General features: G+C 35.0%; 1 protein-coding gene across 1 annotated transcript in view; it reads right to left on the minus strand.

Moving 5' to 3' along the window:
* Gabra4 (gamma-aminobutyric acid type A receptor subunit alpha4) overlaps window positions 1-26,372 on the minus strand; it is a 73,226-nt gene that overhangs the window by 9,982 nt on the left and 36,872 nt on the right. The window lies entirely within an intron of this gene.

Genomic DNA, 26,372 nt, shown 5'->3' on the forward strand with positions numbered 1-26,372 from the left:
TAATTGTATGCAGGTAGAGGAGGTAGGTCACTGGGTTTGTGCCCTTGGGGATTGTATTTTGTCCCTGGCTCTCCTCCCTGCCTTTGGCCCTCCAGCTTCCTGGCTGCCAGGATCTGAGCAGCATTCCTCTGCTACACCTTTCTTTTTTTTATTGTTTGTTCAAAACATTACAAAGCTCATGACATATCACCTTTCATACATTTGATTCAAGTGGGTTATGAACTCCCATTTTTACCCCAAATACAAATTGCAGAATCACATCAGTAACACATTCACATTTTTACATAATGCCATATTAGTAACTGTTGTATTCTACTACCTTTCCTATCCCCTACTATCCCACTTCCCCTCCCCTCCCATCTTCCCTCTCTACCTCATCTGTGGTTGTTCAGTTCTCTCCCTTGTTTTTCCCCCTTTCCCCTCACAACCTCTTATATGTGATTTCGTATAATGTTGAGGGTTTCCTTCCGTTTCCATGCAATTTCCCTTTTCTCTCCCTTTCCCTCCCACCACTCCTCTCGGTTTAATGTTAATCTTTTCCTCATGCTCTTCCTCCCTGCTCAGTTCTTAGTTGCTCTCCTTAAATCAAAGAAGACATTTGTTTTTTAAGGATTGGCTAGCTTCACTTAGCATAATCTGCTCTAATGCCATCCATTTCCCTGCAAATTCCATGATTTTGTCATTTTTTAGTGCTGCCTAATACTCCATTGTGTATAAATGCCACATTTTTTTTTTTATCCATTCATCTATTGAAAGGCATCTAGGTTGGTTCCACAGTCTAGCTATTGTGAATTGTGCTGCTACGATCATTGATGTGGCAGTATCCCTGTAGTATGCTCTTTAAGGTCTTCAGGGAATAGTCCAAGAAGGGTGATAGCTGGGTCAAATGGTGGTTCCATTCCCAGCTTTCCCAGTAATCTCCATACTGCTTTCCATATTGGCTGCACCAATTTGCAGTCTCACCAGCAATGTACAAGTGTACCCTTTTCCCCACATCTTTCTTCCAAGATATTCTGCCTTACTTCAGGCCCAGAGTGATGAAGTCAGCAAACCATATACTGAATGAACCTTTGAAATCATGAGCCACACATACAATCTTCCTTCTCTAAGTTGTTCTTGTCCAATATTTTGGTCATAAGAGACTAACAGCTAACTAAAACAATGACATTCCTTACTTTAAAAACTTTAATTTCTAAATGCCGGGAATTGATTTTCATGAAAGAATCTTAGGCAATCATACACATTAGTGAAAAATCTAAAAATCTGACATATTTTAGTTTTCATCAAATTAAAATAGTGAAAATATAAAGGAACATTAATTTATTTTTATTTTTAAAATTTATTTATTTAATTATACCAGGTATTAAATCCATGGGCGCTTAACTATTGAGTCACATTCCTAGCCCTTTTTATTTATTTTTTTTATTTTGAGGCAGGGTCTTACTAAGTTGCTTAGAGCTTTGCTAAACTGCTGAGACTGGCTTTGAACTTGTGATCCTTCTGCCTTGACCTCCCGAGCTTCTGGGATTACCAGAATGTGAATGCGTCACCATACCCAACTGAAATATTAACTTTAAATAAGAGACTGTATTAGACATTAAACAGCATCAACAAATGGCTGCATAAATATCTGAAATCATACCACTGACAAATAAAGAGCAATTAAATAAAAATGTAATTCACTATTTTCCATCAAATTGCTTTATTTGTAGAACAAGGCTATGTTTGAATAAAATTTCATGGTTAACCATTAAAATCAATTCCTCTCATGATGCAAAGGACACAATAAATATAGCCCACTATAGACTGTCCACACTATGGAGTAAAGTAAGAGCTCAGATGGCCCCTAAGTAATCATGTCTGACTTGAGAAAAAAAGTACACTTTTTTGCAATAATTTATCTTCCCTGATTATATTTATTTCAAGTTATGTTAAGGTTATATAGTATCTTCTCTCCCTACAATTTTGTGAAATAAATGCTGGGTGAAGAGATAGAAAAATAGAAGGGAGAAAGAAAAATAGCTCATAAGTGGATGACTGGAAGGAGCCAGCCTGGAAGGACAGTTCACAGATAATGTATAAAGTAGATAAATTGTACACAATTAATTGAGAGTTCACTTTGGAGAGGAAGGTTTATTCTACAAATATTTTTCTAAGTACCACACTCACTGAGCATTGTTAAAATGTTCCATGCATACTACATGCACTTGCAAATTATGATTTCAAGGTCGATGAGCTGAGAAGGAAAAACTGTCTCACAAAACACAGAGCCAAAGCAGACTCTGAGAGGTTTAGAAAGCATTCTTCATGTCAGCTTGGAGTATTCTTCTAAGCAGGCTGCTGCTGGACTTATGAGAAACTGTAGCCTAACATATGGCACCTAATTTTGGTGGAGACAATTGAAACCAAAATTGTCATCAACCTAAAAACTAAAGACAACATTACTTGTCTTGCACTTTTGCTCTACAAAGCACATTATAAATGACATTTAATCAATTCTCAGATTTTGAATCTCTTTTTATAGAAATGTATAGTTCATTATAATTAATTCTAAAATACTATCTGCATGATAAGAAATATACAAAGGATAAGTTATATCCCTAAAGTTTAAAAAGTGAATACTACCATTTTAAAGAACATGCACATACCCCCAAAATAATAAATATTTTTAAAAAAGTGCCAGGAGTTGTGGCACATGCCTGTAATCCCAGTGGCTTGAGAGGCGGAGGCAGGAGGATCATGAATTCAAAGCCAGCCTCAGCAACTTAGTGAGACGCTCAGCAGTGAGAGTTGCTTCCTTTAACTAAAATATAAAATATGAAACAGGGCTGGAGATGTGGCTCAGCGGTTGAGCATCCCTGGGTTCAATCCTCAGTATCAAAATAAATATATAAATAAATAGTATTTTAACTGAGACAAAATGTTAAGTATTCTAAGAATAGAGAGGAAGACAGTGAAAAAGAATGAATTAAACACATAGCAGAGATTTATATATATATATATATATATATATATATATATATATAAATGTAATCTGATGTTTTCCATACTCTCTTTGTTCACTAAAAGTTGGGGTGTCTGTGATCTTTAGAAACCTTTATTTTTCCTAACAGTAAATTCTAAGAATTTGAAGACTTCTAGTTCCAGCCAAAATGGAGTGACAGAGGCTAAATTTATCCTTCTTCCTAAAATCACCAAAAAACTAGACAAAATAACTTTTTTTTTAAAAGACACTGGGTATTAGAGCCATAATCACTGAGAGGGAAGAAACAAACTTAGTTTCCTTGCTGTAGTGCAATAAAAGTTTCCTTGCTATAGTGCAATAAAGGGGAACCCAGAAAAAAACTGGAAGATTCTACGAATTGAAGAGATGGATCTAACAGTCTGGGGAGACCAGAGACTAGAGTTCTCAGGGCAAAGTAACAGAGAGAAAGCAGAACAAAGAGGAACTCCAAAAATCTAAAGCATGCCCCATTTGGTATTTTGCTAAGCCAAGATCAGTTTAAGAGTGTGGGGTAACTTACCCAAGGCTGAAATAAAGGACCATCTTAAAGGATTTGAGGAAACAGTATCTGATGCTCTCATGAAGCCAGGAATAATGTACGTTCCCAACAGCCAGACTGGAAAATGTCAACATTCATGTAGCATTTGGTAAAGGGCTCAGAAGGTCCTAACCTCGGTAGTACAGTATAAATAGCTCTAAACATTGCCCTGGTGCTGCCTTATAAATTTTAATAGCAAGACTGGGAAGGATGAAACTGAACTTAACTGATCCATAGAACAAAGCACAGGACTATCCACATTCTTCATTCCTTTTAGACCATTATTCTGTTATTCTCCTGGAACTTCCCAAAATCCTGTGAATCATGTTCTGTATAATAGATTGTTTTTAAAACGGCACCAATTAATCATATCTACATTCATATCTTTTGTAATGTACATATTCCTCCTTCATCAAAAGAGAGAGTCTATGTTCCAATAAGCTTCCTTATGACTTTTTTTGGCTAATAGTATGTAGTGGAAACCATGGTGTGTTGTTTCAAGAACTCAAAGAGTTCTTGCTTGCTTTCACTCTCTCTTGAAACACTGCCACCACCACCATAAAGAGCAGGCCTGGGGCAGCCGATTGGAGGATGAGAGATCCTTTGGAGCAGAACCAGTTATCCAAGTAAGGCTATCGTAGATCACCAAATAGCTAGCTTACAGTAGACAAGGCAAGTGTGTCTCATTTAAGAGATGGACAACTTAGGCAAGCTTAACTGAGATCAAAACAACTTCTCAACTGATCCACAGACAAGAAAGCAAAAGCAAATATCTGCTGTAAGTACAGGAAACAGTGTAGTGGTTTGTTATGCAGAATTATTGTGACAATAGAAAACATATACAGACTAATTAAATCAAGTCCCAACAGGACTTGTTTCCAAATCTCTCTTGTGAGGGAAAGTTTCTGGGACATTATAGGATAATGAGGCTGACTTGCCTAGAACTAACAGAGAACCCTTTAGGGGGTGCTGTTGCCTAACTTCATGTACCAGCTAAAGGACCAAGGTATTTTCTCTTGATAATTCCATTTTTCAATAATTATAACATATTAATACTGGAAGAAATTTTATTAACCATTTACTCCAGCTCTTTCTTTTGCAGTAGAAGAAAACAATAGCAGAAAGGTCTTGACTGGCTGGAAGTCAGTGAATTATATACCAAGTGTCTAACCTGCTGGCATGAAAAGCCTCTTCACTCTAAATTGTGCAAGAAGATTTAAAGCACATAAAAGGTACCTCCGTCTATTTGACTCAGTCAAGTATTTGTGATAATCAAGAATACAGTTAATAAAAATTATTCAGGACTCAGACACGAAAAAGGAATACATATCTTTTCAATGTCATAATGAAGCACTAATTAACAGGTACACCAAGGGATTATTAAGTCTCTAGGATAATTTAACTAAGTATGATTTTGGTATTTAATATTTGATTAGAATCCAAACTCTTCAAAATTTACATACTAACTTATAACTTCCTAACTAGTAGAGAAGACCATAAGTTATGGTTTTATTTCCCTGTATATTAGGCACCTCTGTATCTAATTTAGCAATCTTATTCTAGTATTCATTTTTTTAAAAATGCTTACAGGTAACCATTTCTCAAAAAGTTTTAAAATATTTTTTCCTATAAGTGTTTCCTTAATTAATTAAGGAGTCAAGCAAATCCTTGACATATGTTAATCCTATATTTGTACAAGTTGTGTATGTGTGTAATTTTTTTTTTTTTGTATCAGGGATTGAACCCAGGCTTGTTTAACCACTAAGCCACACCCCCATTGCCACTGCACCCAGCAAGTCATGCATTTGATGATTTGAAAATTATACACTAAAAACATCTACTATGTAATGAGGTTTAAACAGCAAAGAAACATAAGCATAGATATGAAGAATATACTGAGAAAAAGAAAAAGAGAGTCCAGGCGAGAGATAGTATTAGTCTAAGATTATTAGAAAGAAGAATCAACAAAGCAAGAGATTTCATGGGAATGGAGGAGGTAGTATGGACAATGTCACTAAGATTACTGTCTGAAAATAAAGATCAAATCTTTATATTCCCAGTTTAAAAGTATTGATAAGTTCCTATGATATAAAGACCTTTATAAATTATTGTAAAGAACATAGTAGAAACCAACTTCATACTTGATCATTTGCACTGATGTGAACATATACAGACTCAAAATACTTCTTCAAATTCTTCAAAAAATTTTATATGGTCTCTAAAGGTACTATATCTTTGTTTATGGGGCAGATGCCTAGAATATTGTAGGTAGTGCCTGAGACATATAAATTATTTTGACTCAATCCCAAGTCTGACTGAAAATACCTAACAAGTTTCAGTATTTTATATATTATTCTTTACATAAAGGAAAGTGGAATTTGACTGACTTGGGACTTCAATCTATGCTCTCTGCTAATAGCTAAATGATACTCAAGTTATTTTGTACTTCTGTCTCAAGGTCTAGTATGCAAAAAAAATAGTTGTCATTTTCCATGATGACAAACCACAAAAGGATTGAGAAATCTGTTGACCTAGCTGGCACAGAACTCACTAGGAATAATATTCACATAGCCATCAAGTTTTGGAACAACTAATGTGTCAGTCAGAGTGATGATGTGTTTCATGTAGAGTATAGAGACTTCAGAGGCTGCATTAGTATTCAGCAAACCCATAGTGTTCCCAAAGAGGAAAGGCACCTAAGCTTCATTTGAATTTTTAAAAATTATTTAGTTTGAAATCATTTTGTCATTAGTCACAATAGCCTGAAGCAAAGAAACTGGTGGGATAGAGATGTGAGGTGGCAGATTCAAACATTACCAACAAATTAAAGCATCAACAGGAAAATAAGAGCAGATCCAAGCAATTCGTCAATCATGACTATGATCTGACACAATTTCTAAAGGAGTATTATCAAACTGCTAAAAAAAATTCATCTCAACTTATTACTCTAGCAGCAAGGAGATAAAGTGACTAAGATTAGATTTGCAGAATGCAAGAAGCTACTTTCATATTGCTTGCTTGAGAAGCTAATGAAGTTTAATAAAATGTAATTTAACTCTCCTAAATTAAAAACTAACAAGGCTAATAATGAACAGGTTTATCTTCCAGAATATCAATGAGTCACATACAAAAAAAAATAAGAATCCAATAACGTAAAGACATTTATTCAAGGCCACTCAGACAGAATTTCAGGGGTAGCCACATATCTTATTTAATAAGAAAACAAACAAGTGTGATACATCAGCTAACACTAAACCCCAAAGTAATTTACTGAGCACTATCAACAGCAGTTCCAGAAAGTGCTACCATGTAGAAATGAAAAACATCAACTCCAAATAAACATAATAAATATTTCATAAATATTTACCAAGGGACTTTATCATATATTGAGCTCCAAATTTTAGAAATGAAAATGCTGAGTTCCCTATTTATTGTATTTCATTTCCTTCCAGTGTTAGTATTTAATTCACTGTTTGTATTTCCATAAGCTATAGAAATATTACTTTCAATATTAGGTGCTAAGATAAATTTATGTATTCAATTTGGAAATACCAAAAGAATAGATCTTTAAAAATTCATTCATTTTGCCTTTACACATTTGGAGTTCAAAGTTTAAAACATTAGGATTCCTTTGAGATAGGAGATTTTGTGGTTAGTTTTGTTTCAGAGTAATTCCTAGTGTTTCTTTATATTTGTACATGCATTGTACAATAAATATATGGTTCCAATGGGTGTAACTGCTTTGTTGGAGACTTCACTAGTTAGAACAGAAGTTCTCAGCTTGGTCAAGTGGATTTCTCTAGCACAGGAGCTTCTTTCTCTAATGCTGCCAACAGAACCTTGGAAAAGGAAGAGGTCAAAGAGACTCAACCTTCTTTCTCTAAACCAAACCTTAAGATGAATGAATCCTTTCTACTAGATAAGGAAAAACAGTATTGTAGTCATGTGAAATATTTATAAGAAAAATTTGGAAGCTATTTAAAGACACAAAGTCTCAAGCCATATTCGCAAAACTTCACTCATTAGTTTCTAGTGTTATTGCCAGAGATCCAGGGATCAGAAATTGAAAAACACTGCTAAATTGTTAGATTACAGGCCCCCAAATCAGTCAGACCTAGATTCAAATGCTGAATTTGTTATTTACTAGCTGTTTTTAACCTCTTGAAGCTCAAAGAAGGCTTGATACAGGATTAACAATGGGTTAATAATGGTACCTTTCTCAAAATGAATAAATAAGTTAATGCATGTAAAGCACTTAGTATAATGTCTACCATGTAGTCAAATGAATATTAGAAAAAAAACAGCTGAGGTCAAATAATAAGTCTCTGCCTCCAAAAGAAAAAGATACATCACTCAGAAATGAATCATTATAAGAAATGAAATTTGAGGAGATACTTTTATATATATATAAATTCTGATGATCATTTCTAATCATCAGAAAAGTAGATGAACAATGAAGTAAAAAATGTCTATGGTGAAGTTCAGTCAAGGAAAGGATATTGCTGGCTGAAATGAGAAAGAAATACAAATAAATACAAAATTGAAATGAATATTGGTAGTAATATGAAAATTAACATTAGAGTTAATTCTATAACTTGTGCATAAAACAAATTAAAAGGATTTTAGGACAAAATAGCAATATCAAAATCTACAACGATAATGGTTGACTCCTGCTGAGTGGTTCTTCTGCTCCTGTCACTAAGTTTACAGGTTTCTAACTGAACTAAGTAAGACAACCATATGTCATGTTCCATGTAGGCAAAACCATAACCACAATATTTCAATGTCTAAAATAAATGTGGTTGTGTTACTATATCACACAGATCTCTGTCTCTCTCTTTGGGACTTTTTCAGCTATCAGTAAGATCTAGAAAGTGGTCATCAGAGAAACAGGAAAGACTGGAGAAACAGTTGTAATTTCACCCACAAGATGATATTCATACGTTATGCTATGTAAAGCCATACCCAGAGCATTAGTTCACATTTACAATGTTGGCAACCCAGGCTAGCTGGACCAATTTCTTTATATAAAGGAATATTAAAAAGAATTGTATCTGGATATATTGGTCTGGCACTACAGTATTCCTCTTTTTCCTTCACTTCTTATCCCAACTTCTATCAGTAGTCGAAAGGACTTTTTTGCACATATAATTTGGATATAGGAAATGAGGTGATGAAGCCATTAGATGAGGGATGGCAGAAGGCAACAAATGTCATAGAAGATGACAAATGAAAAGAGCAAAGTGTTTTAATCATTGCTATAGATGAATTGAATATTGTTCTTCTCAAAACCATTTGAAGTTGCAACTCTGCATATCACTATATTGGAGGGGACCTTGAAGGAGGTGGCTAAATTTAAATTAAGTCATGAAAATGAAGCTCTTATTTGATAGAAACTTTGTCCTTACAAAAGAAGGAGAAATACCAGAGATATCTCTCTGTCCACAGTGTGAGGATGCAGTGGGGGCAGCCACCTGTAAGTCAGGACCAGATCCCCTATCAGAAACTGAAACGTGCCAATACCTTGATCTTCAGCCTCTAGAATTGAGAAATGAATTTATGTTTCTGAAATCACCCAGTTTAAGGGTATTTTATCACATCAGCCTGAACAGAGTAAAAGAATCATCTAACATCATTAAAATTAAATTCAGAATGCAGATTTTAAACATTTTAAAATAGTGAATGTTACTATTTTCATGGGAAAAAAAATAAACAAAACCTGGACAACTTTGCAGCTCTCTTCCCTCTCAAAAACTTTGTTCTAATTTAGTCTGTCATCCTTTTCTCCACCATGTGGGTATACTTTTATGGAAATTATAAAATTCTTGGTAGAGCCAAGATACAAGATATGCAGTGACACTGAGATGCTCTTGACAAGAATGACACGTTAAATTTCTTTTTCATATTTTTACCTGTCCTTGAGGAAAGAAAATGTTTTCATACCCACCAGGGGGCATCAATGTTCTCCTCCTAAATGGTCAATATTGCCTGGATATAACATTCCTCCACCTGTCTTTAGAATAATTTTTGGTCCCTCCTCATCCAAATCAGAGAAATATAGTTAATCAGAGCTTTTATTTAACTTTCTAGTTTGGATTCAGCTCTAGTTCTTTTTTAAATCAATCAACATTTTCCCCTCAATAGGCTCACCTCTTCAGATTATAACTCTTATGTCTAACTAAGTATGTGTGTTGGATTTTACAACACATATTCATTTAAATATTTGAAAACATAATTGCTAACATAACTTTTAACTTTTCTTTGTCATATTTTACATTAAGACTATTTTAGTTCTTAATAGTGGAGTTAACATATATAGATATCTGAAAAAAACATTGCAAAATAGTCTTACTACTATGCACAGTAGGGTGACTAAAGGTAATGATAGGATACAGATCTAAAGACACTGATGAAATGTGGCATATATATATATATATATATATATATATATATATATATATACACACACACACACACACAATGGAATATTACTCAGTAATAAAAGAGAATAAAATCATGGCATTTGCAGGTAAATGGATGGAGTTAGAGAAGATAATGCTAAGTGAAGTTAGCCAATCCCCAAAAGCCAAATGTTGAATGTTTTCTCTGATATAAGAAGCCTGATTCATAATAGGGTAGGGAGAGGGAGCATGGGAGGAATAGATGAACTCTAGATAGGACAGAGTTGTTGGAGGGGAAAGGAGGGCACATGGGGTTATAAATGATGGTGAAATTTGATGATCATTATTATCCAAAGTACATGTATAAAGACACAAATTGGTGTGAATATACTTTGTACACAACTAGAGATATGAAAAATTGTGCTCTATATTTATAATATGAACTGTAATGCATTCCGCTGTCATATAAAAAAATACTGATAAGATACTGAAAAAGCTAGAAGGAAAGAGTTTGGTTGATTCTCTCATAAATAAATGATAAATGTTTGGGTAAATAGATATGTTTGCACTGACTTGAACATGACACAATGTATATATGTATAAAAACTTTACATGATATCTCAAAATACATTATTTTTTATGTTTCATGAAAGTTGAAAATAAATTTAAAAAATAAAAATTAAATTAAAAAAGAAATCTTACTTGATTTTTAAATGCTAACTTTGGTGGCTAAATAAATTTCCCTCTAAAGCCTCCATATCATTCTATGAAAATGATTTGGTCAACATCACAATACTAAAAAAATATTTAACTTATTATTTGAACAATGCTTCATTCTTAATGTAGACTTGATAGGATTTGATCATAATGAAATTGGGCTATGAAAAATAGCCTTCCAGTAAGATTCGGGTCTATGCCAACCCTATAGGAGGCTGGCATAGTAAAAGTCTGAGTCACAAAGTTTATCTGCTTCAGCAGTCAGCAGGAGGAATGAATAAAAGACAATCATTTATAAAGGTAGGTCCTCAGTATACTTCAGCTGGGGAAAAGAATTCACAGCTCAAACACTAGTAGACATATGTCCCTTTAAAGCATAGCTGTGCACTCAGTAAAGGGGTTTTTCACAACTTGAGAAGCTCACTGAATTTTTTTTTTTGAATTCTCACCACTGTTTGTCTACTTAATCTAAACATTGATAATAAATAATCTCAGTTGTTTTGTTTTTTAAAATAACTGTAGTTGGACACAACACCTTTATTTATTTATTTTTATGTGGTGCTGAGGATCGAATGCATACTAGGCGAGCACTCTACCACTGAGCCATAATCCCAGACCATCACTTGATTTATGTTTAAGGAAAAAAGCTCAAGTCTCAGGCTTCATCTTCTGTTGGAGTTTACTATCCAGATTAAGTGGGTAATAGAATATTCACAATTAATGTCATAAGCAATATATTGTTTCATCCCTTCATTTACTCATTCAACAAATTTTTGTTGATTGTCTAATTTTACTTCAAGTTATTTTTCTAGACTTGGAGGGTACAGAGGGTAGAAATATTATGGTCTTTGAAATTTCCTCCAGGAATTATAAAATATTATGGTAATCAATAGATTCCATAAAGGAAAGCAGGAGGAAGCAGGGAGTATATTACTTAGCCTGAGAGCTGGGAAAGTCTCTTTGTGAGACTGACACTTGTGAAGATATCAGGGATGGGTAAGGTTCAATCTTGTAAAAGGGGATAAGTGGAAAAGAAAAACAGTGCCTGGTGGTAGAAGGAAAATTTTTCAAAGACTTCTTTCAGTACCATAAACATAAAGAAGACCAAAAATTTTCCTTGTCAAGAAAAATTTAAGATCCTTTGAGATGTCCTAAAATCTTTGCTTTCTCTCTTTACTCTTATTCTTCTCTTCAAATAAACAATTAAGACAATGTTTTACATTCTGCCCTAACATATTAAGATCTAATAGCTGCACTTTTCAGATGGAAATCTTGAATTATCATTAGTATCTTCACACTGCATTGAGCATTTATGAAAGGCCCAGCACTACTTTAATAAGTTTTACAAATAATCTCACCTGGTTCTTACAACATTCATGAGAAACTATTAATAGTCTCATTTTCTCAATCAGGACACTGAAGTCTAAAAAAGTTGAGTACCTCTCCCAGGGTCATCCAATCAAAATGCATTGGACTTGAATCCCAAATTCATACTCCTAAGCCACTTCAAGAGGTGGCTGGAAACTGCTATCACATATATTTAAGGGATTTTTTTTTAAGTCACAAGAATTTGTCTGAAATATGGCTGCAAAATTCCAAACTATGTGACATTTATAAACAGCATAATTTCTCTGCCTTGAATATGATTTACATGTGTGTAAGATCTGAGTATAAGCCAAACACTGATACTAATTCTTTGTATCCCACAAAATTCCTCCTCTGATTAGATAATCCTTCCAGCTAGAATCTGGGAAAAGTGTTCTGGAGCTTTCCACTGATTATCTTTATTCTCATTCATAATATTCTTCCTACTCTGGTGCTTGTTGCCATAAAGTGATTAGAGATTTTGTATGACAAATATTCTCTACATTTAAGGCTAAATATTTAAAAATAGGCCTACACTTGGATGGTTTATTTTACAGAACACTTTATTTTAACAACAAATGCAATTTAGTTGTTTTTTCTAACCGAAAAACTTTCTCTTCAAGTTGTTTTCAAATGAATCAACACTCAAAACCTACATCTTCTGTATAGCAAACATTTTTATGATAGTCTTCTGCAAGAGAGAAACTGTTCCTTAACTTGCTTCTACAAATTCTCCCCTCAGTTTAAACAAAATGCTTAAAATGCTGTTTAAAAATCTGCTCTTCAAAAGATATGGTAAAATTGATGGACACATCTCCTTGTACATAAGACACTGCAACTTTGCCTCTACTTGTATTACAAACAGTATCAACTTAAGCACTAGTTGGAAACTAGAGCTCTTAGGTTCTTAAATGGTGAAATTTTCTATCAATAAATACATACATTAAGTTCAGCAATGCATATGTCAAATGATGTACAAAGCATGGACACAAGAACATGCAGCAGAAGACTTAATAAGCCATCCATTTGTATAAACTCATATTTTTAAATCAATTCTTATCCCCAGTCTTTATACAAGGAAGCACAGTAAATTGATCAGAAAGCAGAGGTTGAATTATCCTGTTAACACAATTCATTACAGATCTACTCCACCTACAGTAAAATACTGCATTAAGTCACTAGAACAAATTCACATTCTATTCTGACATTTCATAATGCTTATATTATCAAGTAGACAACCCTCTGAATAGCTGAAGTCATTTGGCTGTTCTCCAGGAAATAATTTTACTTGTCCTGAGGAGTAAGTCCCATGGTATGAGCTCTAATTTCCAAGGGGGCACTATCAAAACCATTCAACACTTCACAAGGCTCTCATGCGGAAACAGCTGTTCATCTAAAGTGAAAAAATTTTAAAACTTTCTCAGAGCCCAGCTAATCTTCCTTGAGCTAGAAAATAAGGTATTAGACTATTTTGCATGTTTTACCACTTTATGACAAGAAAGCCAATTTTGCACTTCAGTAAAGGCAGATTGCAAATTTAGCATGAATTGAACCAGTAGCTGAGTTGCAATTTATGGCAAATGGCTCATCAGCACATTAATGTATACTGCCAAGATAACCACTTCAGCCAGGCAGGCCGGAAACTAGAAGACCCAAATATCTGATAGGCAGCAAGGAAAATGTGCCCTCCTTCAAAATCTATAAAACAAATCCTGAAGCCTAAAGCAGTCAAATATCATTATCCTTCATTATCATTTTCATATGACAGAATTATTAGCTGTTAAAAAACTAAAGTCAGAACCAGAGATTCTGAATCAGGTAGATCAAGATTTGGACTCTGCTGAAAATTAGCTGTGTAACCTTGGGGAAGTTTCTTGGGCTATCATTTGCTTCAAATTCCTCTGAGACAAAGTGAGGATAATGACAATAACTACTGTTTAGAGATACTAGTGGATAAGAGTAGAGTGCTTAATACAACACTTACCACATAGTCAATGATCAATACTTATTAAATATTATTATTGTGTTAACATTTCACATTCTATCATAGATAGTCCCTGTGGTATAAAATATTACTAAGGAAGTCTCCACTATTTCTAAACTCAGATATTCTCTGTATTTTTTGTTAACAGAATTGGATATTAAAAGAAAACTGTAACTTTCCACCTCAGCAAGCGTTGGAAATATATGGTAACCAATGCATTGTGCCCTGTTAAAAATTCATCTTATTTACTATTCATAGGTGGAGATAATCAGCTTCATTCCTTGAAGCAATACTAATAACTAGCTAAAACCCAAGCTGCCGAGATCTGCCAATTGTAAAAAGAGATCATGAAGGGCTCCCATTTAAAAGTTTCCATTGGATTGATGGATGCTTCAAGAAAGGCATAAGATTTCATAGAATAATATCCCAAGATTCCTAGGGATATTATTCTATTTGCACCATCTTAAAATATAGTATACAAAAATTTCTTTCAGATTTTAAATAAGAAAAACATCAACTTCTAAAACTTCTCAAATATTTGACCCCTTCCACCTACTATTCTCTATCAGTACCAGTGTGGAAAAATTATCTACAATTATTGTTTTCACTATGGATGGCATTTTTTCTTTCAATCATTTTCAATTCCTCTCCAATCCTTCCTTTGAAATTTTTGTGGCTTATTCCAACTGGCATTTTTTTAAATCTGCAACTTATATACTATCTCAGTAGCATCCAGCACTGCTGATCACTCCTTCCTTGCTTTTAAAAATTTCCTCATAATTCCACATTACAGTAATGTTCCATTTACCTTTTTCAGTCTCTAGTGTGGGATGCTCTTCCTTTGTCTAATCTTAAAATGTTAACTTCCCATGACGTTGGCACTCAATCATCTAAGTTTTCTCAATCTTCAGTGAATGATCCTATCCAGTTGCTTTAATTATAATCTTTATATCAGTCATAAAATTTACATCTACTTTCTCCAAATTTTTTTAGAACTCTAAACTCATATTCAGCAGGACATAATTCAGGTGTGCCAAAAGCATACCAAACTTTTAACTTATTCATTTACTCATCTATCCATTGATAGATTCAATGTGCAACCAATATTGAAAGTCTATTTATGTTCTAGGCATTATTCTTGGCTCTGATGATATGAAATTGAGGAACAGAAAACAGTTCCTATTCCTTTAGAATTGACATTCTGTCACCAAAGGATGTTCTAGTGATAGGAGCTTGACTAGGATAGAAGAGACGGTTTGACCAGAGTGCAAGAATTAGAAAAATACTGCATAATTTCACTTTTATATGGATTCTAAAAACATGGAATTCATAGATGCAGAGAATTGAAAGGTGGTTACCAGGTTGGAGGAGGGAGTGGGGGAGGGGAGTAAGGACATGATGCTCCAACGGTACAACATTTCAATAAGTTCTAAAGATCAAATGTATAGGATAATGACTATAGTTAATAATAATGTGCTAAATACTTGAAATTTTCTGAGAGAAGACTTTGTATTCTGACCACATATACACCAAAAGAAAAAAGAAATCAGGTAACTTTGTGAAAATATTAATGAATTGACTAGTAATTAGTTCAGTATATGTATATTAAAATATTACACTATACACCTTAAATTTATTAGATTTTAATTAAAAAATTATGCCCAAGTGAAATTAATCAGTGGGAGACAGGAGCTGGTAAGCTAGTACCCCAACTTTTTACCACCTAATGGTCAGTTTCGAGGCTCATTCCTCATATGCTGGAGTTTCCAGTAAGATGAGGAAACAATGGTAAAACTGCATATTAATGATACTGGATCACCTTTTCTTCCTTTCTCCCTTGCTCCATATTTCCTCTTGGGATCACCTCAGAAATAAATTGTTTGCCAGAAAATACTTGCAACAGAGTCAGCTTTGGGGGCAACTCATATGAAAATATCTGGATACTAACCAGGATGTCTTGGTTAAATTCTACCATATTCCTTGCTTCTGGGTCTCAGCATATTTCTCTTCTCACTCTCTGTTTACCACCATCTTCTTTGCCTTCCTTTTATATCTTCTAAGATAGAATCTAAACACTGCTTCCTCTGAGAAATTTAACCTGACACTCCACCACCTTCATAGACACTGCAGTCAGGACTCTGATATCATCACACAGCATCCTAATGTTTTCTGTATCCTGGCACTTCACATGCTGTGTCAGCACCCTCCCCAACAGCGAGTTTCTTTAGGGCTATGTGGTGCCTTATTGTTTCCTTTCCTCATCAACTAGCACAGTACCAAACACTAGGAAACATTCAATAAAAATAAGTCAAATGAAGAAATAATAAATAGATTATGAGTCAACTGTACTAAAATAAATCAACAACAAAATCATCCCCTCTTGTACACTCAAAACAGCAAAAAATGAGTTTCACACAATGTGTCCCAGGAGATATGTAGTTGGCAAAGCAATATAGCCAAAAGCAGCACATTTAAATCCACTTGAAAACCAGATGACAGTCATTTATTCTATCCAGAGTATACTTCCTAGGCCACTACACTAGTTAATGGACTGTTTAATGAGTCAATCTTGGAATTTTAACTGGTAACTGGAATGAAATGCTTTTCCTCTCCTGTTTCATACATCTGTTGATAAGTATTGCCACTGAGCATTAGAGGGTCCCTTCTGGATAAACCTCCACATTCCCCTTGCCCTTTGGTGCCACTCAGGAAAGGCACAAGACCCACAAGCACCAACCTGCCTCTCCAAGAGCAAATGATGAGAATGAGTCTCTTCTTCAAACTGCTTGGAACATGTAGCCAGTGGCTGCAATAGCTTGTTTAACAAGACTGATTTTTTTTCCCCTCTCAATCATAGTTCTAAAGCTATCGTTTATTGAAAAGCTGATTTTCAAAGCACACACTAGAACAGCTTTTCTGTACAGCTGCAATGCTATTTAAATCTTCCATGAATATCTCCACAAATCCAAGAAAATTCTAAGCTGAAATACTGCTCTTAGAGAGGACATAGTAAAATAAGCCCCTATGGGAGAAAATTTCAGGAAGTGAAATCTGGTTGTTAATTTTAACACTAAAATTATAAAATCAGGCATATGACTTCTACTCTTCTGAGCAAGAAGAACACCTGAAATCACTGTTCAGAAAGTCAGCCTTCAGATACTTTCATTAGAGTCTGGTGGACGTTAGCAGTCAACCTCAAAGTCATTTCTTAAGAGACCCCAGAAATGTGTGAATAAATGCCTCATTTTCTACTATGATGAGGTTGCAAGTGGATGAAAAAATAAACAGCAAAAGCAATGCTTTGGAAATGCTAAGTGGATCAGTGGGAGGCAACACCATCCTTGGGAAGAGCTAATGACTGAACCCAAGTGTCTGTTCCACAGTTAACCTCAAATCCTTATCTCCAGGACTATTCTGGGGGAAAAAAAAAATCCCAGTGGCCCACTGATGATTCTGGTACAACTCTGACATGATGCTTCCATCTCTTGTAACCAGCCATATCCTCCTCCTACAGTGATCAAGCAGTCCCCCAGCAACCCTTTAAGAGGCCTTTACAGCATTCTGGAATGCAGACACTTCTTTGAATCTCATCAAAGTGAAGACTTTTCAGCTACATGGCAAACTGCATTTTCTTCATTTAAGATATTCAACTTCAGTCAAATGACCTACCAAATGGAATTATATTGAACGTGAGTCACCATGATAAATACTTTGGAGCTATTCATTTGGAGGCTGTTGATGAAAACAAGAGGACCACAACTATGAAAGGCTCAAAAATTACTGACCAAAAAGAAAAGGCATTATGAGAATGGTCTTGCAACTCCCTCATCAAGTACTGTTTAGCCTTACAGTTCATTTTTGCTAACCCTTAGCTCTCACTATAATAGGTAGGGTCTCTGAACTAGGGCTACGTGAATGCTTGCTAAATTACTGATTCACTCCTAATAAAGAAATGCCACATTATTCCATGGATGTGACAGAATGAGTTTAAGACACAGGTAAGGTAAAAGGTTTCTACAGCCTCAGTGCCTGGCACAAATTAGGCACTCCACAAATATTTGTTGATTGAATGGATAAATGAAAATGTATAAGCCTGAGTATGAGACCCTGAGTTTTTCGAGAGCACTGAAAGTTTCACACAATGTCTTAAATCATCATTTTATCACAAAGAATAAATAAAAAACTCAGCAGGGCCAAATTTTTTTTTTTAATTGAATCCATATTCTAAAGAATGTGCAATTAATAAATAAACATAAAATGCCATTTGGCATTCGAGTTGTACTGTGGAAGCCTGCTGGTCCCTTGGTTTTAAAATACTTTTCTAGAACACTAAAATCAGAACTCTTTTTCTCATGTTGTTCTTTCCTTTGTTTCCGTAGGAAACAGTGACTTCCAGGCATCCAAGATGACACAACATAGATTGCCAAATTGCATGCCACCCTGCAGTTGCCAAGGAGATAATGTATGTCATTCCTACAAATAACATGTTGCTCATGCCTTCATTTCCTTTATCTAGCTTTTTAAGATATTTTTTTTGCCCGAACTGAATTCAGATAATGTTCACCATGAACTGATGGAAACATTCCTTTTTAAAAATTTTGTTTACCCCATTTGCCCAAGGCACTTGATCACATCACACACTGTCTGTGGAAGGTCTGAGCATATTTTATGCCGATTTTAGAACGAGTGATTCAGCAGTTTTCACTGAAAAAAAAAATGCATCCTGAATTCTGTCTGCTTGTGTTCTAAGTAAAGGTCCAATTAAATCCACACCTGGCACTAACATATTCCAGTTTGAAATGGCCTACCACAAAAGCAGCTGCACTCAGTTGAATTTAAATGGGAAGGAAGGGAAGAAGGAGGCAAAGGAGGGAAAGAAGAATGGAAGGAAAACAGGAAGAAAAGGAGGAAAGGAGGGAAACTCATATTTATTGAGCACCTGCAGTGTTTCAGATTAAACTTCTGCAAGATGAACAAAGAGAATTGGGAAATTTTAAGACTCTTGTCTTAGCAAGAGGCAGAGTCAGTATTTGAATGAATGTCTGACTTAAAAACAGGTGTGTCTCAGTTATCTAGAGTTATCTAGAGCTACAAACCAAATCATCCCTAAACAGTGGGTTAACACAACCACGATCATTTGACTATCATCTTTCATGGGCTTAGCGGTTGATTGGATTCAGCTAGAGAGTTCTCACTCAGGATGTCTAGTGTGGTTTCAGTCAGAGAAGCTGGCACAGGGGTCACCATGAAGACACCTTCACTCACATGCCTTGTGGTTCATGCTGGGGCTGTCAGCTGGAATACACTACTGCATACTGGAAATAGTAGCAACAAGCAAATGGCAATTAGAAGGAGTCATTTCACGGAGCGTACTTGGAGCTGTATTCTTGTCATCTCACTCTATCACCTATGGTCAATATATCAAGAGACATGTGAATAATGTTTCTAGCTTTTCTGCATTCTTTAAAATTGTTCTAATAATGAACATAAAGAGGCCTCCACCATGAACCCTGTCAGCTGAATTGAAACAGCCAGAAGATCTCAATTGAACATCCAATCTGTACTTTAACCATTAAAATAATCACATTTGCTTATGCTTCGGAAATCTATCAAACTATTATCCCAAGTAAAGAGACCATCAGCCAGAAAATAGGATATTAATGACATGAAGAAAGAACACAGGGGAGTAAACACAATAATCAGATTGTAGAGAACATTCAAACTAGGGAAGAACATTAGGGTGAGCTAGTAAAAGCAAAGCAAAAAACTGCATCTCAGTGTTTGCATAGCTCAGAGTATGATTGTGCTCACTGTACTGTGCTGGTAGATTGGCCTGAAATAAGCGTATATAATGTTTTATTTCATGTAGCAATTTCTGAGATGAACAGCTCTATAATGAATTAGGTTGCTCTACACAGTGCTAAATCAGGCCTATCAAGCAGAGCACCACAATCCAAGCAACAGTGCTCTCTCCGGAATGTAACACTGGGCTTTGTACTGCTCTCCTCCTAATGTAAGTCCAGCAGATATTCTCCTTCAGGCCAACAATTATGATTTCACTTTAGGATATATTCCATTGCTGATTTATGGAATAGACCTAAAAAAGGAAGGGCTTAGATGATGTATAAGGCAGATTGCAGCAGGTAGAAGAAAGGACATGTTATTCAAGATTTCTCTTCTCACTTTTGTATTTATGAAACCACTCTACTTGTTTCCACTGCAAATTTTACATACTTCTTCCTCTCCCCCACCCCCTCTTTTTTATTTTTTTTCCCAAATGAGGAACACAGTTTAACAAAAAGTCCCTGAGAGGGGCCAGGGTTGTGGCTCAGCAGTAGCGCACTTGCCTGGCATGTGTGAGGCACTGGGTTCAAGCCTCAGCAACACATATAAATAAATAAAAATAAAGGTCTACCAACAACTAAAAAAAAAAATCTTAAAAAAAGTCCGTGAGAATAAAGCAACAGCACTTATTTATGTTACATTACAGAATAGTTGGCCTGTGCCTTGTACAACTATTGCAGCACAATAAAGATCTGAAATCCTTCTCATTTCTCTCTCTCTTCCCCCTCTCTTCTCCACCCCCCTCTTCATTTTCATGTGCATGTTTTGGAACTGGAAAACTTCATAATGCTTGATTTCTGGAACTGTGAGTATCTAGTCACGCTTAATGGCTACAAAATGACTGGACCGCAATCAGGAAGTTAGTTGTAGACAATAATTATCTAAAATTGTCTCATAAGATTCTGAAATCCTCTATTAATTGTCATTTTAACTATTAACCCCATGAAAGCATGCCTAAATTACAATTATATATGCCTAGATTACTATTTGGGGTTAAATGCTTTAGCAAATTTTCAACTCTAGAAAAATAGAGGCTTTTAAATTTTCCCCTGAGAGAGTGACTATCTAATCCACTGATCAAGCCAAGGTACTTCTGTCCACAACAAATGCTGAACTGGGTAGGCCACAAGGACAGTGGTCACAAACTTGGGCAATCACAGGCAAATAATGAAAAAAAATCAACCTATTCATTGTATGTTAGTTAAAATTTTTTTTAATTATTTAGAAATCTGAGGATCATATAAAAATGTATTTTCCATTAAGAAATGGTGATTTTTAAGTCTTGCCATATTTGATCTCGATGATACATTGATACACTGCTTTACAAACATTTGCAGTAATGACTCTGATAAAGTAAATTTGACTATGTTACAAAGATAATATTATACAATGCTAACATTATACAAAGTTAACATTATAGAATGTTAATATTATGCATTGAAAAGGTACAAAAATAAATTATTTTATTTTGAAAGTTTCTTTATGAATGTAATTCACAAAGAAACACTGTGGGGAAAATAAGTTAAAAGAAAAAGAAATTAAATACTGAATGCTACTCAAGGAGGGGGTTTACTTTTTACTTAACATAAAACAAACATGGTTCATTATATAAAAATCTCATTCTATTCTTATAAATTGCTGCGGGATACTAAAATAACTTTCTGTCAGCAGATCATGTCCCCATTGACCATAATCTATTTAAGTCCCCAAATGTTCTATGGATAATAGGTAACCTCCTTGGTGCCATTTTTAGATCAGCCCATTGGCAAATATTAGACAGACAGCATGTTAACATTTTCCAGGATCAGCTAAGGCTTTAGCAAAGTGGGTTTCTTGCTTGCAGATGTAGCAATACTGAGCTAAGCAAGGGAGAGTAGCTGTTGAAGCTCAGAATCTATACAAACCTCTACTGCTTCAAATCAAAATAAAATAAAATACATGCAACAAAGAAACACAAACAAAACATTCCTACAGAGAGCATTCAGACACCCAGGCAAGGATTTGCTCTGTACAGCTCCAAGCTTAGAAATGGAGCTCCACAGTTTTCATATTCTCAGTTCAAACCAACAACCTTGCCTTAGAAACAAACCAGTTTAAAAACCTTTGTCATTATCATCAGTGGGACAATTTATTTTTAAATATTATTTTACTATCAAAAATAAAACATCTGATAAAAATCAGAATGAGGTCTCATCTTTATTTCTAAAGATCATATTCCACCTATTCTTTTTTAGCCATTTTCACATAATTCAACCTAAAAAACAAAACAAAACAAAACAAAACAAAAAAAAAAAACAGGTTTATCTCAAAACAAACCATAGGCTCATTTCTTTAAGAAAGGAGTAACTTCTGAAGGTCAAGTGTCCAATCCATGCTGTCTACTTGAAACTGCCCCCCCCTTTTTTAAAAATTGTTGATAGATCTTTATTTATATGTAGTGCTGAGAATCCAACCCAGTGCCTCACACATGCCAGGCCAGTGTGCTACCGCTGAGCCACAGCACAGCCCCCTCTCCCCAATTTTTAAAGTTAAGGCCTGCTCTAAGAAAATAACAATAAAGTTACTAAATGGTTGCCCAGTTCTTGCTTACTCCCTGGAGAAGCACCCTTTAAGCTCCACACAGGAACTCCCTTCCCACCTTCTAAGCAGTATGCCCTCATTAGAGCTCCTCCAAACACCCCCGCTCTCAGAAGAATCTTCTAGACTCTGCCTTCAAACAGAACCATGGAACATGTAACTGGTGTTCCAAGTAGAACCTGACCACCAGAGGTGAGCACTACTATCACCTTCCATCAAGGACCCATCTGTACAGGGAAACAGAGGTAATCCACACAATAAAACTAAGGGTCACTGGCACAGCAATGATGGACAGGAATAGTACTTGCTCCATAGGGTTCCAAAGAAATCAAGGGGATTGGGATTAACAGAAGAGATATGCATGCTTTCTTCAGTTTTCCCAAAGTCCTGAGTGGGTCTCAGAAAGCAAAAACAACACAGGAATGGATATGTGGGTGTTTCCTATGATATTGTTGTTATTTAGGACTTTTCAGTTGTAATTAATATTTTTGCAGGAACCACATGGCATTAATATTCTCTTTCACTCACTGACATAGTCAATGAATATTGGGTATCAGGGTCTGCACTAAACTCTGGTCTTTTTTTTTTTTAAAGATAGAGGAGAGAGAGAGAGTGAGAGAGAATTTTTAATATTTATTTTTTAGTTCTCGGTGGACACAACATCTTTGTTTGTATGTGGTGCTGAGGATCGAACCCGGGCCGCGTGCATGCCAGGTGAGCGCGCTACCGCTTGAGCCACATCCCCAGCCCTAAACTCTGGTCTTAAAGCTCATATTTTCAAAATGCTTCCTTTTTAAATCTGCCCAGTAGACTCCCCTCAATTGTTCATATATATACTCATGGTTTGTAAACTAGAAACAACAATATATCCATTTTGTTTAGGAAGAGTTGACTTTCTCCTCTTCGAATCTGAGGTTTGTTTTAGCTTACCCACTCCCAAAAGAAAGAGAAAGGGAAAAGGAGAAGTTATCCTGAGAAGAAAAATTCACTGGACTGTACTGTTTGAGAACATTGAAACTAGAATGGATATAGAAATCCCCATACAAATCATCTATATGATAGCAGCAAGGTTATAAAAATTAAAGTCAAAGCTTAAGTGCTATAAATCGAAAGAGAAAAGAATGTTGTAGAATAAGTAAGAAGAAGGTGAAAATTCAGGAGCACTAAAGAGGGCAGCAAAAGACAGTTTGGAAAAGCATATGGTATATTATTCAAGAAAAGGATCTAGGCAGGATAAATATCTTTTGGAATTAGAAATACCAGATAATATTAAGGAATGCATTTTATACCTTACAATCTAAATGGAAAGTGATCTCTTCTTAAAATTGTGGGGAAATTGACAAAAATACATAATAATTTTCTTTTACCAAAGACATTTTTTTTTCTTACATAATGTCCTCTAATTCATTTAAGTGAAATGAAATAAGTCAAACCCAAACTGATGTTTCTTGAAACTGCTAAATCATCTGAGGCTGAGCAAAAAGCTGGAAATTTAGCGATGTATATTATGTTGTGGGAAAATTAGCTCCTCAAAATAGCAAAGGGAAAATTGGCAGCTTAGTCAAATAAACCAGAAGGAATGAATAATTTTACTCGGTAGCTTAGGGACTAGAACTTGCTGGAAAATATAACTAAATGTTGAGGGAAGATGTTTAAAGGAGTTGTATATTTTTGAAGTTGATTTTTTTCCATTCCAAAAAGAAGCACTGGCTCACTCACACTGTTGACATAGATGGAAAAAGATCAAATAAATAAAAATTTTGAAAGACCTTTTAAAAAACATTTAATAATAAAACTTTACCAATGGAAAGGTATGGTTCATTCACAATTGCTATCTCTGACAAAACAGTCAATATTTCAACTACATGAAGACTGAAGTCAAGAAGTAGGTATTTCTTGATCACCTGCTACATTCTTAAGAAATTTGTGCCAAGTATGCTGGGGAAGTAATAAAGTAAATGGAAAAATAAAAATTCCAATAATATGCTAGTAGTTTATAAATTATATCGTAATTCTAAAATAATCCTTAAGCTAGTCCATAATATCATAAGTCAACTAATGATATTTACAGTGAGTAGCTGACTTATTTGACTTTCTTCATGTGCTGATTATCAATAAAACACCTCATACAATTCTGAGTTCTTCCACCAGCCCCCACACCATAAAGGTCAGTACATTTCTTTACAATGTCCCTTGGTCCTCATAGGACATTGGTTCCTCTTAATTACTCACTATATTCTGTCACCTTTATAGTATAAATTTCATTAGGGCAAAAATTGCCTCTTTAACTTCTTTAAAATATTTCTTGCAACATTTAAAATGATTCTTTTAAATGTTTGTTATAAAACAAAAGCTTAAGTGATATATTAATGCATGTAAAGTAAGTTATAGTTTTTTTTTCTTTTTTGGTACCAGGGATGGAACTCAGGAATACTTAACCACTGAATCATATCCCCAGACTTATTTTGTATTTTATTTAGAGACAGGGTCTCACTGAGGTGCTTAGAGCCTTGTGGTTGCTGAGGCTGGCTTTGAATTTGTGATCCTCCTTTCTCAGCCTCTCGAACTGCTGGGATTATAGGTATGTGCCACTGTGCCCAGCTAAAATTGGTTATTCTAAATCAAAATTAAGAGTACTACTTTTTCAAGGTTTTAATTAAAATGTCAAAAAATATGAAAAAAATTGGATTGGTTAATCTACAGTTTGTTACATGACTGTATTAAATTTATAGTTTTTAACCTCAACAAAATCCACATATATTTTATGCTAAGCTGGAGATTTAGAGTATATTAATTTCCTGTGACTTTGCTAAACTACTGGCTAAAGGATGTGACTTGCTTATAAATGGGATAGCATTTCCAAGTACAGCTTTTACTTTCAACAATGTGAACATTATGACAACCTTTCGAAAAATTGGGGATGGGTTTGGAAGTGGGTATGCACCAGGAGGTTGGGAAGAGGTCAGCAGTGATGAGAGGCAGGAGTTTGTACCGGTTTTTGAACATACATTTGCATGCAGACTATCTGAATTTAAATCTTGGCTCTGTCACTTAGCAGCTGTGTGACTTTGGGCAAATCACTTAGACCTTTTGGGGCTTCAATTTCCTCATCTATAAAAAGGATTGCTGTGAAGATTATGAGTTAATATATATAAAATGCTTAAAATACTCTATGACATGTGGTTAGTGCATCAGTTGATGGATTTGCTGTTGTTGGAGCAGTATGGATTTTTGCTGTATAGAAGAGCATAAAATAACCTGAATATTTAATGGGATCTGATTTAATGACTCCAGAAAGAACTACCTTCCTTCTAATCAGCTCTTGATATAACAAGTATACTAAACTATATACATGTTAAAGAGTAAATCTGCATTAATTTACAGAGTGAATGAGTTAGTAGTGACACTGATTGTTTAAATTAGAAGGGAATGTATTGTCTTGCCTACCTTCCTCCTTTAACAGATGGAGAAATGGAAAAGAAAGTATTGGGTTGTGTGATCAAAGCTGCACTGGAGAAATGAGAATAGAGACAAAATCCCTTAATGTCTGCCTACAGTTATTTCTAGGTGAGAGGCAGCACCATGCATCTAAAAGCATCCAGCTTTCTGATGCCAAACGGACAGGGCTCAAATCCAACTCTACCATTTACTACACATATGATCTAGGCAACTTACCAAAATGTTTCACTGAAGCTCAGTTTTCTCAGCCATTAAATTATGTGCATAACAACACACAACTCATCATAAGATTTGTTGTCAAGGTTAGAGACAACACATGTGAAGCAAAAGCTAGCACAATACATACCATATAGTATTTATGAAATAAATGGGCATTCTCATATGATGGTGATCATGGTGATATGGACCTTCTCAAATTTTATATTAAATATGCTTCACAGCCCTCTTCATTGTCATAATATTTATAAATAGAGTACATGAAAA

This window comes from Ictidomys tridecemlineatus, chromosome 9 (assembly GCF_052094955.1).
Source record: "Ictidomys tridecemlineatus isolate mIctTri1 chromosome 9, mIctTri1.hap1, whole genome shotgun sequence".
Taxonomy (NCBI): domain Eukaryota; kingdom Metazoa; phylum Chordata; class Mammalia; order Rodentia; family Sciuridae; genus Ictidomys; species Ictidomys tridecemlineatus.